The sequence below is a fragment of the Pinus tabuliformis genome, chromosome 1_1 (assembly GCF_031772625.1).
Source record: "Pinus tabuliformis cultivar Carrire ecotype Pingquan chromosome 1_1, CPIR1, whole genome shotgun sequence".
Classification (NCBI taxonomy): Eukaryota; Viridiplantae; Streptophyta; class Pinopsida; order Pinales; family Pinaceae; genus Pinus; species Pinus tabuliformis.
This window is the reverse complement of record NC_142297.1, coordinates 587,950,326-587,965,283: the sequence shown is the minus strand read 5'-3', so window position 1 is coordinate 587,965,283 and position 14,958 is coordinate 587,950,326.

Below are 14,958 nucleotides of genomic sequence, written 5' to 3'. Positions count from 1 at the left end.
AACTCCTCTGCTAGAACTCTGGGCACACTTAGTGTGGAAACGAGGATCAACATGGAATCTACTATCACATTGTGCTTGATTTTATAGGAATAATTGTTTCCATGGACACAATGATAGACATATATTACAAGAAACATTAGTGCAACAAAAACTAGTGGAATGTATTTTCTTGACAAAACATGTTCAACAATGCTCAAAATAATACTAAGTTCACTGTGCCATAAAGAATCATAAACATTTTAACATGGAATAGATGGATCTGCTATATTATAAACATTACCAATGTGAACATGGATCAAGGTGCAACTATGACTATAAGAATTGATATGTTTGTATCCAATTTACATTAGGAATTGTTGACAGGTGGCAAAAATCCTCTTGTAAGAAGTTAGTATGTGGTCAGTCAAAGTTCCATTTATAATTTTTTTTCTTTGTTTGCTATAGCTGTATATCACCTGTAACAAAGGTCTCACTTCTTATCTAAAACTAATATTAAACTAAGATCTAGAGTTCAATGCAGACATTGATGGACATGAATATAATATTTTGAAACATAATCAAAATTATGTATCTAGAAATTTTGGGCCACTCTTGTTACATAGGACAATAGATATTCTAGCTTCAATACCTTAAGTGATTGGCTCATGTATTTTTCCATAACAATTCTCAGTTGGACACTTTGACATACTATCAATTCAGCAAATTTTACTTGAACAAGATTTTTAGATCTATGGAAAAAATATCAATCACTGTGATGACTGTTTGTTTCAATCTATTAGTCCACTTGCATGATGTTTTGATATGTGTAATATGAGAAAAACAATTGTACATGTTATTTTGTAAATGTATCATTTGCAAGGACAATAGAACTACTAATTTCCTAAAACAATACCTTAATTCTAGAAATATTGAAAAAGAGAAATATATCAATGATTCATAGGCTTATACTAAAAACTCATTACTGCCCTATGCATATCGACATATAGAGGAAAAATATTCTAGAATAGAATGTATTTGAAAAATTCTTGATCTTAACATAATTGGAATTGACTTGACAAAATTGAACAAATAGGATTTGGCTAGACATTTAAATACAAATTTCAAAAAATATTTTTGGGTTTTGATACTATTGACACAAATTAATTAGTATTTTGTGGAGGATCTATACATTCGTAATTTAAAGTAAATAAATAACAATTTATATCTCATAGAGCAGAGCGAGTGAGCCTACATTGCAGTACTATATTACAATAATCAACTAACAATAAATAAATCTCTAATTTTTAAATTTTTGATTATAAAAAGTTGTGAATTGCAAAATTGTCATAAGGAATCTTAAACACAATTATCAAGTATTCTTTCAAAACCAAACAACATAAACCATAGAATAAAATCATAGGCATTTATTAAGGGATCAAAATCATGTACTGACATAAATTCCATAGGCCATCACACACGAGAATTGAAAACGCCATTGAAAAAAGCTAGCATTTCAAAATTGATTGAAAAAATCCAAGTCTGTAGTCTTCATTGATTCTGGATCCTTTTCACCAATGCATAAAGGTATAAAAGTACTAAAATATAATAAAATAAAGTAGGTCTTAGAACATGAAAATAAATGGATTTTCTGAAACTAAATACTAAATTCTAAACATTTGTATATTCAGTTGATATCTGGAAGGAAAGCAAGCATCTTCTCCTCATCTTTAGAGTCCTCGTAATTGATAGTAAGTAGCAGGTGAAGTGCATGTACTTGGATATAAGTTGCCCAATGTGAATATATGTCGTACATTGCAGAGAAATAAATCAAAGGAAACTTATTGATGGTGATTTGGTAGTTGGAAATTAATCATTGTAGTTGTTTCTTCTTCTTCTAATATTTGACCTCAAACTTGGCAATAAGTTTGATTTGTTAAAACAGTAGTTGCAGAAATTTTTGGAAACTTTTTTGTCTCCAAACTATTATGTTTTTTATTTCTACTTGGTCCTTGGAAACAAGATCTTCTGTAAGCTATTTTAATTCTCTTGGAATTGCTTCCTTTAATTACATGCTACATGATAGGTCAAATTCTTCTGTAAAGTTTGTTCCTTTTTCCAAAATTGATCAACATTGCTCATGTGCTACTTGTATGTATGCTCTGATTTCTTTTTCCTCTTTTTACCTACAGCTTAATGAAGCAACCATCAATATTTTATCTCTCTTAGAAATTTTTTGAATTCCACTAGATTAAAAATCGTTTTCATAGTCAAGAATAGACAAAAACTTGTTTTTAATTGATTTGTCTTCCTATACCAATGAATCAATTCTTTCATTCAAATCTTTAATTTCTTGATAAAATATTGAGATTTTATCCATTTTTTTATAGAAGTTTGATTCATTCTTCCTTAAAATCAATCAAATTTGTAATGCTTGATCTTTGAAAATCTCAAGACTCTATGTTGCTTATTGATTCTCATTTAGTTGATATTTGAGAGACTCAATTTCCTGTTGCAAAGATGTGACAACAATGGAAGAATTTTTCTCTGCGTCTTTTTTCCAGATACATGTTTGATCTTCATGCAATTTTCTCACTTGCTAAACCTCTTGTGCATGTTTTGCATTTGTTTGTTCCAATTGTTTCTGAAAATTATTTTGCAGGTTTTCTCTTTTTACAAAAAAACCTTGAATTAAAGTAGTAGAATTGTACTGCCAATTTTATTCACTCAACAATTCATTTTTCTTCAGTTTTTCCTCCAAAACTTTAATTTTTTGTAAACTGACATTATATGAAGTTGCAAGCTCGTTCAAATGATACTGATTGTAATTGACAAAAGCTCCTAAAGCTTGGGAAGATTCTTGAGCTTTTTCTTTTACGTCTCCTTGAACCTGCCAGCTGAATTCAGATACAACCTCTAGAGCATCGTGTTTTATTTTCTTTGTTCTTCGCATAATTGATTTTGTTTGAGTATTAAAGTAATAATCTCTCAAAGAAGGAATCGTATCTATAATTGGCTCTAACTCACTAACTCGTTTAACCAAGAATGATTCCCAAGGAATCTTAGTGGAAATCGGTGTTACTGATGCCTGAGGAGATAAAGTAGCTATAGTATCCAATATCTTATATGGTTCCATTGTTTTCTCATTTTCCTTGGTGCTGGTTTGAGTAGATACCCGCTTTTCTTTCTCCTTAGGTACTTCAATTTCTTTGATTTCTGTAGTTTCTGGTTTCTTTTGCTCTCTTTTATCAGGAGAATTAACAAAAATAGTCTCCTGTTGAGTTGTGTCTTCTTATTCTAGAGTCTTTTCTCTTACTATATATTCTTGTTCCTCTTGCAGATTTTGCATTGTTGTGGATTCAACTCCTTTACCTGTGACAACAAAACCTTTTATTTTTTCAATTTCTATTGCTCTACCCTTCTGAGAAACAATAGGAGGTTCTGAATTGAGTTTGCTAAAATCAAACTACAAAAATTTAGTAGACTTTAACTCTTTGAATGAAATGTTGAGGTGCAGAGTCTTTTCCTTTAGGAAATTTTCAAACAGTTCTTCCCTAAATTATTGCAATTGTTGTCTTGTTTCATCATGCAAGAATTTTCCTCTTTGGATAGTTTGTTGAAAACCATCAATGTCTATAAACATCTCATTGAAAGGTGTTTCTTGATGAATAATATTTTTAATATAACTAACTATTATATAATGAAGGCCAATTTGACTATGAGGATCATAGTCATAATGGAGAAAAGTAAATAACAAAATTTCATCAATCTCCTCCGCTTCTTTGAATTTGTGCCCTTTGTCTCGGATATTAATGTCGCCAATTTTTATTAGAAAATTAGACCAAAGTTTCTTTTGGAGTTTACTCAAATTTTTGGCTTGTCCATTCAAAACAACTTGATTAGCCACTTCTCTAAAAGTAAGTATTTCCGAGATATATCGGGGCAAAAGATGGGGACCAAATTCACTTCCAAAACCTCTAATGTAGGAAAATAATTCTTCAACAAATGAGTGCCCTATTGATTCTAGGCCTTCTTTTAGATTATTAGTTATTCTGGGAGGTGGCGTTCCAAACAAGATTTGGTACAAAGGAATAAAAAAACAATGGCAAATATCATAAAAATGGTATTTAAAATTACAGTCCCACATAATAGGAGCATACTTTTGAATCAGTAATTGTTGGTTAGATGGGTAATTCCATTTCATGATGGGAAATGGGACTGAGGAAATAACATCTATCAGATAGGTAGACATACAAAGAATACATTTGAAGCTAGGGGGAGATGACACTGACATTTTTATTGAATCTATGATATTCGGTGACAAGATGTCAACCCAGTTTAGCTGTCTCCCGTCATTAAAAATGCTATGGATTATTGGGATCCATTTAATTTTACAATGTTCACGATCTTGTTCCCCATATAATCTGCTTATAATTTTAATAAGAAATCTAATAGGCTTCTTAAAAATAGCTATTGGATACTCCTTTTTGCTTTGAGTTTGAAACCTTCTGCTTCTTCTCTCAACAAGTATTCAATTAATACATCATAATTGTCTTGACATTTCCTCAAGAAAATGCTTCAAAACTTATAAATGAAGTCAACATCAAGTTGGATTTCTAGGGGATTGGTTTTGTACATGGCTAATAAAATTTTAGATTTCCAGTAGACTATGAAAATTTCTTGATAATCAAATATTGTTTGGATTTTAATATTGGTGCAAGAGACAATCCACGAAATCATGTCAGTTTCTATTTTATGTAACTATGTTGTTGTGATTGCTTCAAACCTATTGTTCTTTGTTTGAGTAGCTCTTGTGTTTTTTTAACCATTCTCTTTGCTCAAAGAATTCAAACATCTCCTCCCAGCTCATCATACAAGTTTTTTGTGTTTTGTAGGTTGTATCTAACATGAGTAATGAGTTGAAGTTGACTTGTTGTGCTGGTGCATCATCCATTCCCTTAATCTTTTCTCTAATCTGCTCTATTTGTTGCTTTTCTCCTACAAATTTTCCTTTTTCCCCATTTTAAAACCTATAAATAGTAGCAAAGGATATATAACCTTTGCCTATTTAAAATTCGAAATTGATTTCAAGAATCTCTAAAACAAATAACACTATGCTTACACAAATTTTTTTGAAACCGGTGTTGTTTTTCTTTACTTGAGTGCTTCTTGCAACAGGACTTAAGAAAAGAGAATGCAACAAGAATATCCTAAAATCTTAAGTTTTCCATTGCAAATTTTTTTTTTTTTTTTTTGGCATTTCAGGAGCTGTAAACATCAACAAAGCATATATAAGATTTGATTATTCAAATTTTGGAATTGAATTCAACAATTTGTAAAAAAAAATAGCATTAGCCTTACACATAATTTTTGAGACTAATATTGTATTGCCTCAATTTAGTTCTTTTTTGAACAAGAGCTAAGAGAACAACTTCCAACCAAAATACCCTAAAATCTCAAATTCCCGCCCAGAGAGTTTCGCTTCTTTGGCATTTTATGAGCTATAAATGCCAATACAACATGCATAAGTTTTGGGAATTTAAAATTTGAAATTTAACTCTGGAGTCTTTGAAAAAATTGACCCTATGCTTATAGAGAGTTTTTTGAAACTGCTACTGTGTTTCCTTAATTCAAATTTTCTTCCAACAACAGTTAATAAAAGAACATGTAGGCAAGATAGCCTACAACCTTAAAATCATGTCTAGAAAAACATGAAAATCACAAATGAACGTGTGCATTAATTTCCTATAAACATCCCAACTATTTTTTTTGGGAATCCAGAAAGCATTAGAAAATTTATTGTTGATTTAACAAGCAATCAATTGAACATCAAAAGGGAAAATTTTGAAAATATTTGTTAAAAGGTGCATTGCACACAAATAAAAAAAATAGTATTTTATTCGAATGATCATTCGGTTGGCAGGTCGACTGGTTGGGCAGTCAGGTGTTTTCTTATTTTATGATTAATTTTCCATATCTCGACCATCACTATAGCAGAGACAAGTTTTGTGTTTAGGACCTCAAGTAGTCAAGAAGTCGACTGGTTGGGCAGTTGGGTGATTGAGTGGTTTTTTGCACATTTGATCACATGTCAACAATAACACGATATATATATATGTTCCCCTTGTTTAAAATTTGGAACTGAATACATGAATTTTTAAAACAATGTTATGGTTATATATATATATTAAGTTCTACTATATTTTCTTAATTGAATGTTTCTTTGAACGAGGGTTAAGAAAACAACATCTAGGAAAATCACTCTATAATCATAAAATTTTGTTTAAAATAAGAAAAGATGGCAATTAAACCTGTTCATTGAATTCTTGTGACGAGTTCGACCTTTTTTATTTTCTTGAATCGAGAAAACACGAGGAAATTTATTATTGTTTTAACAAAAAATCAATTTAACCTAAAATGTAAAATTTTCAATTTATATATAAAAATGGAAATTGCACACAAATCAAGTTTTTTCCCCGCTGATCATACAGTCGGGAGGTTGGGCAGCCACAATTTTTTTTGTTTTCTAATTCATTTATTCCATCGCGACCCTGACTATACCATAGTTGACTTGTTTCATTAGGTCACATAGTTTCAAGGTCACACAATGCTGAAGTTAGGAGGTCGCCTGGATGATTTATAAAATGACAAGGCCAACTTCTGACCTCATAGCCACATCCAACTCATGACTTGCTTTCAGTAGGGACCACAAAAAAAATATGTGAGTATATTCGGGTGTTTTTACAGAGCCAAATAGGTTGCAGAATGTAATAACAATGTTCAAAAGAAAATTTTGACCTTCGATCTCATAGCCAACCCAACCTCTGATTTGCTTCTGGAAGGGTCCAAAAAACAAACATATATGTATAGTTTGCTCTTTATAACTTTTTTTTCATATAGCATATTATTTAATAAAATCAGTGACATATGCGAATTATTTTAACTTTAGTTCTTGTGTACCACTTAATATTTGCAATAAAAATTGAATTTGTTAATGTCTAAATAAATAGTTGGATTCTAGTTAGCTGAAAATAGTAATGAAACCTAGCTTCGATAATTAGTAAATAATTGTCTATATGTGCCATAGTTAAAGTTAATAATGCAGGCTATGTTCCATAATCGCCAAGCAAATTGTTCAGACAACTAGAAGCTTGTTATATATGTGCTATAGATAGAATTACTATTGCAAGTAAAATACAAGGATTCTTTGACTTTTCTTCCACAGTAATCAAATATATTTTTGGAATAAAAAGTTTTGAAGACACTTGCACCATGTGTACCGCTATTGTAGTGAAAGCAACGAATAAGAGGAATATCAAAATAACAGAGACAAATGAGTAATGAAATTTTTGGATTTTGAATCTTGAAACAAAGGAGAGTATACCTAAGATCGCCATAGATACCATAGTTATCACATGTTTCATTAAGTTATGGGCAGAGGCCTGGGTCCTAGCCTTGAAAAAGTGGCTTAAATTTCGTGGTTGCTAGCACAAAACTGGCTGGAAAAGACTATAGTCACTGGGAAGCAGTCATGTGGGAGCACTTGGAGGGTTCCTGTCACATGGAAGCCTTTTCATGGGAGCGATTGGGGGTTTAGTTGAGTGAAAGACTAAGTTAACTTAAGGGTTGGGCACCTAGAGTGGTTGGTTATATCTTGGGGGTCTTGTAGAACCCGAGGGAGGTCTTTAAAGTGTTGGTTCATCGATTCCACTTCCTTAAGGTGATCTAGGAGGTCGAATCATATCATAGTACCTTTTCGTCACATATTTACCTCGGTGGATTGGTAATCTTGGGTATGTGTGGGAGGAGGGTGTTGCATGCCATGAACAAGATTAACCAAAATACTCAATACTTCCCTCTGGAAGGTAGCAGGTGAACTACATAAACCAAATGGAAGGACTATATAAGCAAATTTCCCCCATGGACATGTGAAGGTGGTCTTTTCATGATCCTCGGGGCTGATATGAATCTAATTATACTGACTAAATCTATCTAGAAATGAGAATAACTTCTTCCTTGCAAGGCCATACAAGACTTTATCAATGAAAGGAAAAGTGAAATGATCTTTCTTTGTAGCCTTGTTGAGTTCCTTGTAGTCAACAAAGATCCTCTACTTCCCATTTTTCTTTGGTACTATGACAAGGGGGGATACCCACTCGCTATCTGAAATGGGGTAAGTGAATCCTACATCTAGTAGTTTTTAGAATTCTTCTTTAACAATATCCTTAAGGGCATGGCTCATTCTCCTCTGGGGTTGACATACAGGTTTACATCCCTCCTTAATGTAAATATGATGGGTACAAAACAAGGGATGCACCCCTTTCATTTCCTTTTAGTCCAAACATAGTTACTGATCAAATGAGAAAATTACCGATTATCCGTTTTTTTGAGGTAGCAAAAAAAACCCCAAATTTTGAAAAGTGGTTATTCAGAATAACTTTTTTTTGGGAGCATATTTTTGGCACTTAAAATTTTCTTATGTAACAATTTTTTTAAATGTTACTCACTTTCATGTTGATTTTGAAAAGTGTTGATGCAACATCAACTCATTTTTTTAGAGAGTTTATTTTTTACACTTAATTTTTATTTTTATTTTTATTTTTTATTTTTATTTTTATTTTTTTTATTTTTATTTTTATTTTTATTTTTTTGTATCAAGTATGAACATTGTTTTAAAATGTTAGTGATTTTCATGCTAATTTTGAAAAGTGTTGATGAAACATCAACCCTTTTTGTTTAGAGGGTTTACTTTTTACACTTTAAATTTGCTAATGTATTAAGCGTGGATATTTTTTTTAACTGTTGGTGATTTTCATGTTGGTTGAAAAAAAAAAAAACAAAAAAACCAATTCCATAAAAATGTATAAAAAAACAAAATTAACTTGTAATATATATATATGGATTTAAAAAAAAAAAAAAACTATTTAAAGAAAAAAAATCAAAAACATTTTTTTTAGTTAAAAAAAAAAAAAAGAAAAAAAAAAAAAAAAAAAAACTCTCTCTCTCTATATATATATAAATGGACCTCCCACTCAGGGGGTTGTGGGGACCTGACCCTGGCCCTTGCGACCACCCGAGCTGGGAGAAGTTGATTATAGGAATCAACCTCCTGCTGCTTAGGTGGCTGCGGGGATAGTTTCGTGCCTATCAAGGGACGAGCCCCGTGGCTACTTGGGCAGGAGGCCCCTTTTTTTGTTTTTTGTTTTTTGTTATTTCTTTTATATATGTTTTGTTTTGTTTGTTTGTTTGTTTGTATAACTATTTTAAATTAGTTTATATATATATATATATATATATATATATATATATATATATATATATATATGATTTATTATTATTATTATTATTATTTATTTTAATTATAGTTTTTTTATTATGCAGTTTTTTTGTTTTTGTTTTTTTGTGTTTTTTTTTTTCAAGTTAAATTTGTTTTTTTCTTTTACATTTTTATTATTATTTTTTTCTTTTCTCTTTTATATATATATTTTTATATTTCATTTTTTTTTCCATCATGTTTTTATATTTTTTTTCTTTTTAATTTATGTTTTTTAATGTTTTTTTAATAAGGTAATTTTGTTAAATATATATATATTTTTTCCTTAGTTATTTCTTTAAAGGTTTTTTTTTAATGGTTTTTATGGTGTTGTTTTTGTTTTTGTTTTGTTTTTGTTTTTTTTTTTTTAATGTATCTCATCAATATTAATTTTTTTTGGTAAATTTTTAAATTATTTTCTTAAATTATGTTTTTTTTTAATATTTTCCTCTTTTTTTATGGTTTTTCTTGTGCTTTTTTTTAAATAATTTTTATTTATTTATTTATTTATGTAGATTTGATATTTCTTTTTTGCCTTCTTTTATATTTTTATATTGTATTTTTTTGAGTCATGTTTTTTAGTTCTTTTATGTTTTAATATATATTTTTATTTACTTATTAATATTTTTTAATTTTTTTTGTGTTTTTTGTTTTGTCCTTTTTTTTTCAATGTTTTCATATTCTCAATATATTTGAATGGATATATATGTCAAAAGAAAAAAAATGTAGAAGTAATAAGTCTAGAAGAATTATTTATTTTTATGGTGTACTTCATTAGCCATCGATAGAATTCTGAAAATGACATTTTTTTACATAATATTTAATATGTATAATAGTTTTGATTTATTAAATTCAAAAGAAATATAATTTTAATATTAAATTATTATTATTATTATTATTATTATTATTATATTATATATGAAAATTTTATGAAAATTATATATATATATATATATATATATATATATATATATATTTCTCAATAGTGAAATATAGGTTTTAAAAAAATAATTTGCAAATTTCAAAATCTTAAAATTATTTAAAAATAAAATATTTACACAAATTTCCAAAAAAAACAAATGTTTTAATACAGAGATTATCAAAAACTCCAAAATCACATATAAATTCATTTGCTTTGTACAATTATTCATTCATCATAACTGAAGCTATCCAGTGACTTCAATACATTATATAAAAAGACGTTATATTTAATAAATTGTTATTAATATGATAAAATTAAAACAAAGATAAATTAATATAAATTAAATGGTAATAATTTTTTAAAATAATATTAACACCATGGCTTAAAATTTTTGGAATTTTAAGGCTTTTCATAGAGGTGATATTTTATCTTTAATGCCATCCTTGGAATTTTAAGGTTTTTCAAAGACATGATATATTATCGTTAATACCATGCCTAAAAATCGTTGGAATTTTAAGGAGACGTGATATTATATCTTTAATGTCACGCCTATTGTAAGAATTTTAAGGCTTTTCAGAGTCATGATATTTTATCTTTAACGTCATTATTAAAAAATGTTAACAATTTACCCCGAAAAAAAAATAAAAAATAAAAAATAAAAAATGCTATTCCAGCATCAACACTTTTCATTTTCAGGGTGTTTTCTGCACCAAAAAAGGGTTTTTACTAAAAACATTATTTGAGCATCAACACTTTCATTTTCAGGGTGTTTTTTTTCACAAAAAAATATATTTTACTTTTATTTTTTAAAAATGTTGAAAATTTACCCCAAAAAAAGAGAAGGTTATTCCAGCATCAACACTTTACGACTTTTCTTTTATGTATTTTTGGGGTTTTTTTGTTAGAGTTCATGTTTTGAGGTAATATTTCTCATTTGATATGTAACTTTGTTTCCCAAGCAAAGCCATCAAGATGATGTATTAATACAATGAATAATTGTTATTCTTGCTCTACTGAAAGGGAAGGGTTGATTTTTAAAACTTTGGATGGGCTAATTTCCATAGTCTTAGCATGATCTAGATCAGAATTGGTAGAACACATTTTAGAACATGGATTGTCCTCAGGTTTCCCTAAGGATTCTTCTACTAGCTCATCAATTGGGATGGCAGCAGGAGGTTGATTATGAAAGAAGTGATCAATAAGGTCACTCTCATTTAGCTTCTTACTTCCTACAATAATGTCTAATGTAAAAAATGGGTAGAGGGCTGACTGATAAAAATATTCATCTTCCTTCTCCTCTACCCACAAAGGTGAATCATGCTCAACAGAGGGTTGAGTAGGGGGGATATAATACAAGCTAATTTGTGAGATGCCCATTTTTAATGGTTATGTTTCGAGCCCTGCAACTAATGTAAGCATCAACAGTGGTTAACCAAGGTCTCCCTAGAATGATAAGGGATCCATTAGATTTGTTTTTTGGTTGGAGGATAAGGAAATCCATGGGATATTCCCATAATTCGATGGAGACCATCACATCCTCAATAACTCCCTCGAGGGATACTGTGGATCTATCTACAAACTGCAACACTGTAGTGATCTTTCTCAAGGCTCCTTGGAGGTTAAGCTTCAACATGGTTTCCTTGATCATGATATTAATTATAGCCCAAAGGTCAATCAACGTGTTGGGGAATAAAATATTGTTAATGGCACATCCACTATCAGGCTACTAGGATCCAAGTACTTTCGAGAGATAACCCTCCCAAAAATTAGATCGGATAGCTTCCCAACAACATTGATAGTAGGGCATCTCTTTTTCTTCTCCCATGCTTCTTGAACACTCTTTCCTAATGAGCTTGTTGTAAATGGGAACATATTTGATGGCCTGGATAAGGGGTATCTTAACACACAAGTTCTTTAATTCTCCCAGAAGTTCATCTTCTTCTAGGGTGTGTTGTTTAGGTTGGACCACCCTTTCAGGATAGGGAGGTATATTGTCTTGAGGGGTACTATCTTCCTTCTCTTATTTAAGATCTCCAGGTTGAGAAGGTGGGTGAGCATTTGGAAGTACCTCCCAATACCTAAGGTTTATATCCTAGATTTCCACAACATAAGAAAGATAAGATGTCCCCCCACTATAGAACTGTCGTGCCTACTTGTTATTTGGGTTCAGATTGGTTTGGGAAGGCATTTGAGGTTTCTTAGGTGGGTTACCATGGGGTATCTATGGTTGAGATGGAGGAGGAGGCAACAAGGCAAGAGTTTGGGCGATCTGGGGCATCCATCATCATGAACGGTTGCCCCATTGAGGAGTTTGAGGTTGGTGTGGATGGAAGGTTGGATTGACAAGATGACAAGGATACTAAGGAGTGTAGGCCCTGGTGAGCCCTGGTATTGCACCAAGCGTGTTGAAACTCCTAAGGGCTCCTCAACTCTATTTATTAACCCGGGCTTCATACAAAATTCGAGGTGACAGTGCTATATTCACAATAGATGGGATTCTACTCATGCCACCCACAACTAGGGCATTTGATCAATAGTGCTCCAAGACCATTCTTCCCATTGAATTAGAAGGGAAACTAACTAATGAAGGTGCAATTTAAAAACTACCTCCAATGATAAAAAGGAAAATTCTTTTGAACTTCAACTTGTAAATGCTATTGAATCAATTCATCAGAAGTTAAGGGGTATACTACTTGCAAGAAGGGAACTACATTATCTTGCAAAAAACCATCTATCTACTAAATATACTTGCATATAAGAAGTTAATTGTTGAGTCACTGAATTTTCACCATTCTCACTTGTTTTTATCATTCATTACTCCATTAATTCTAACCATCCATTACACCATTTCACTCACCTGCCACCATTTTTACCATAATTATTTGAGCAAATGAAAATGAATTTCGGAAAACGAAAACATGGGTTTTCTTTAGCACGTGCACAAGTAGGTTCCCTTTATATTTTTTTCTCAAATTTGTTATGATTTGAGATATTTCTAGGGTTCTTTGGACACCTATTTTGCAGATTACATGGATAAACGGTTTTCCAATTCATCATTCAATGCACAATCACCAAAAATATTGGAATGAGTTGTTCTTTAGCAAATTTGTGGTAGAGAGATCATTCTTATCCTATATGTTTGGATATTTCATCCCAGGATCCATCAAATAAGATTGGATTTTATTTTCAAAACTTATCTCATGACCAAAACTCAAGCAAGAATATTTTGAGTTTCTTAATTGCATCAAAACCCTATAAATTGTAGTCTCTTTGATGAGAGGAGAGATTATATGTCAATGATGAATATTAACTTGTAATTTTTGTTGCTATTTGAAGAAGAAGAATTCCTTTTTTTTTCAATGAATGTAATCTCTGATATGGTGCAACTCTAAATGAAATTGGTGATTTAAATTAGTGATCTGAGTTCATAATTCGTCACACTCACCAGGAGGGCCCCATGTGGAGTTGTGAGATAGTATAGTTGTCATTTTAATCTCAATTTTTCAATATTTTCTTTGATTTAGTTGTTAATTTCTTTAGATGTTTGAATTCTCTCTTCTTCTTCTTCTTCTTTTTGTGTGTATGTTACAGGTTGAGTGCTCAATATAAACTTAAAAATCCAAAAACACTTTCCTTGAAGTATTTTCCAAGAATTGCTTTCATTTTCATGTTTGTTCTATTCATAATTTTGATAAGACATGGAAACTTTTGCACTTGAAATTTTGTCAACATATCATTGTTTTTCACTGCTTTCTAGAATAGTTTCCAATTCAAAGTTTTGTAGAATAGTTGTGCTTTTAATTTGATAGTTAGATTTCATTTCATTATTTAATAGAATAGATTTCAATTTTTGTTTAGGATAATAGATTTTAATTTCTTGTCCAATTATAATAGATCTCAAAATTTTGATAGCATATTTTTCTTTAAAAGTTCATTTAAATTTCGAAGTTTTGAGTTTGAATTCATTGGCCTTTTAAGGCAAAAATGTGCATTTTCTTATCAAAACTTAGTCATAAATAGGTTTAAATCCTCATGTGCAATTGGATTAGTTTCTTTGAATTGAAAGTAGATATCTTAGCACATATAATCCATGTATAATTCACAAGCTCAAATACCCGGATTGACATATAAATGCAAGTAATTTAACAGTCAATTAAATTACACAACATTTTGGTACCATTTTCGGGGAAGTATACATAGGTGTTAGCTTTCAATTTCATCTCATTCTTAGTTGCATCAATTTAGTTTCATAATATTAATCTCATTTTAATACATCCTAGAGGTAAATTCATTTTAAAAAAAAACTTCAATCACCTACCACCCCCCCTAAATCACGTGGTGTAGTAAGAGCCACGTCATCTTCCACATCATGAATTCTTATTTTTTCAGGTAGAAGAAATGGCTGGAGATGATGACAATGAGGAAGATCCATTTGGATTTCCAATTCAAGAAACTGATATCAACGTTCATATGAAGAACATCCCTCCATCTGTACTTCCTAACTTCAAAGGTATGAGATCAAAAGACTCGAAAACATTTCTTTTCAAATTTGAAATAATTTGTAGATCTTATGGCTACTCATTACACACTCAAAAATTGAATTTGTTTCCGGAAACATTGAAGGATAAAGCTCTTATATGGTTCATGAATTTAGGAACAAATTCTATAAGGACATGGGATGATATGAAAAGAGTATTTTTGGAAAAATATAAAGATTATTGCATACACCATGACCTTAGAAATGAAG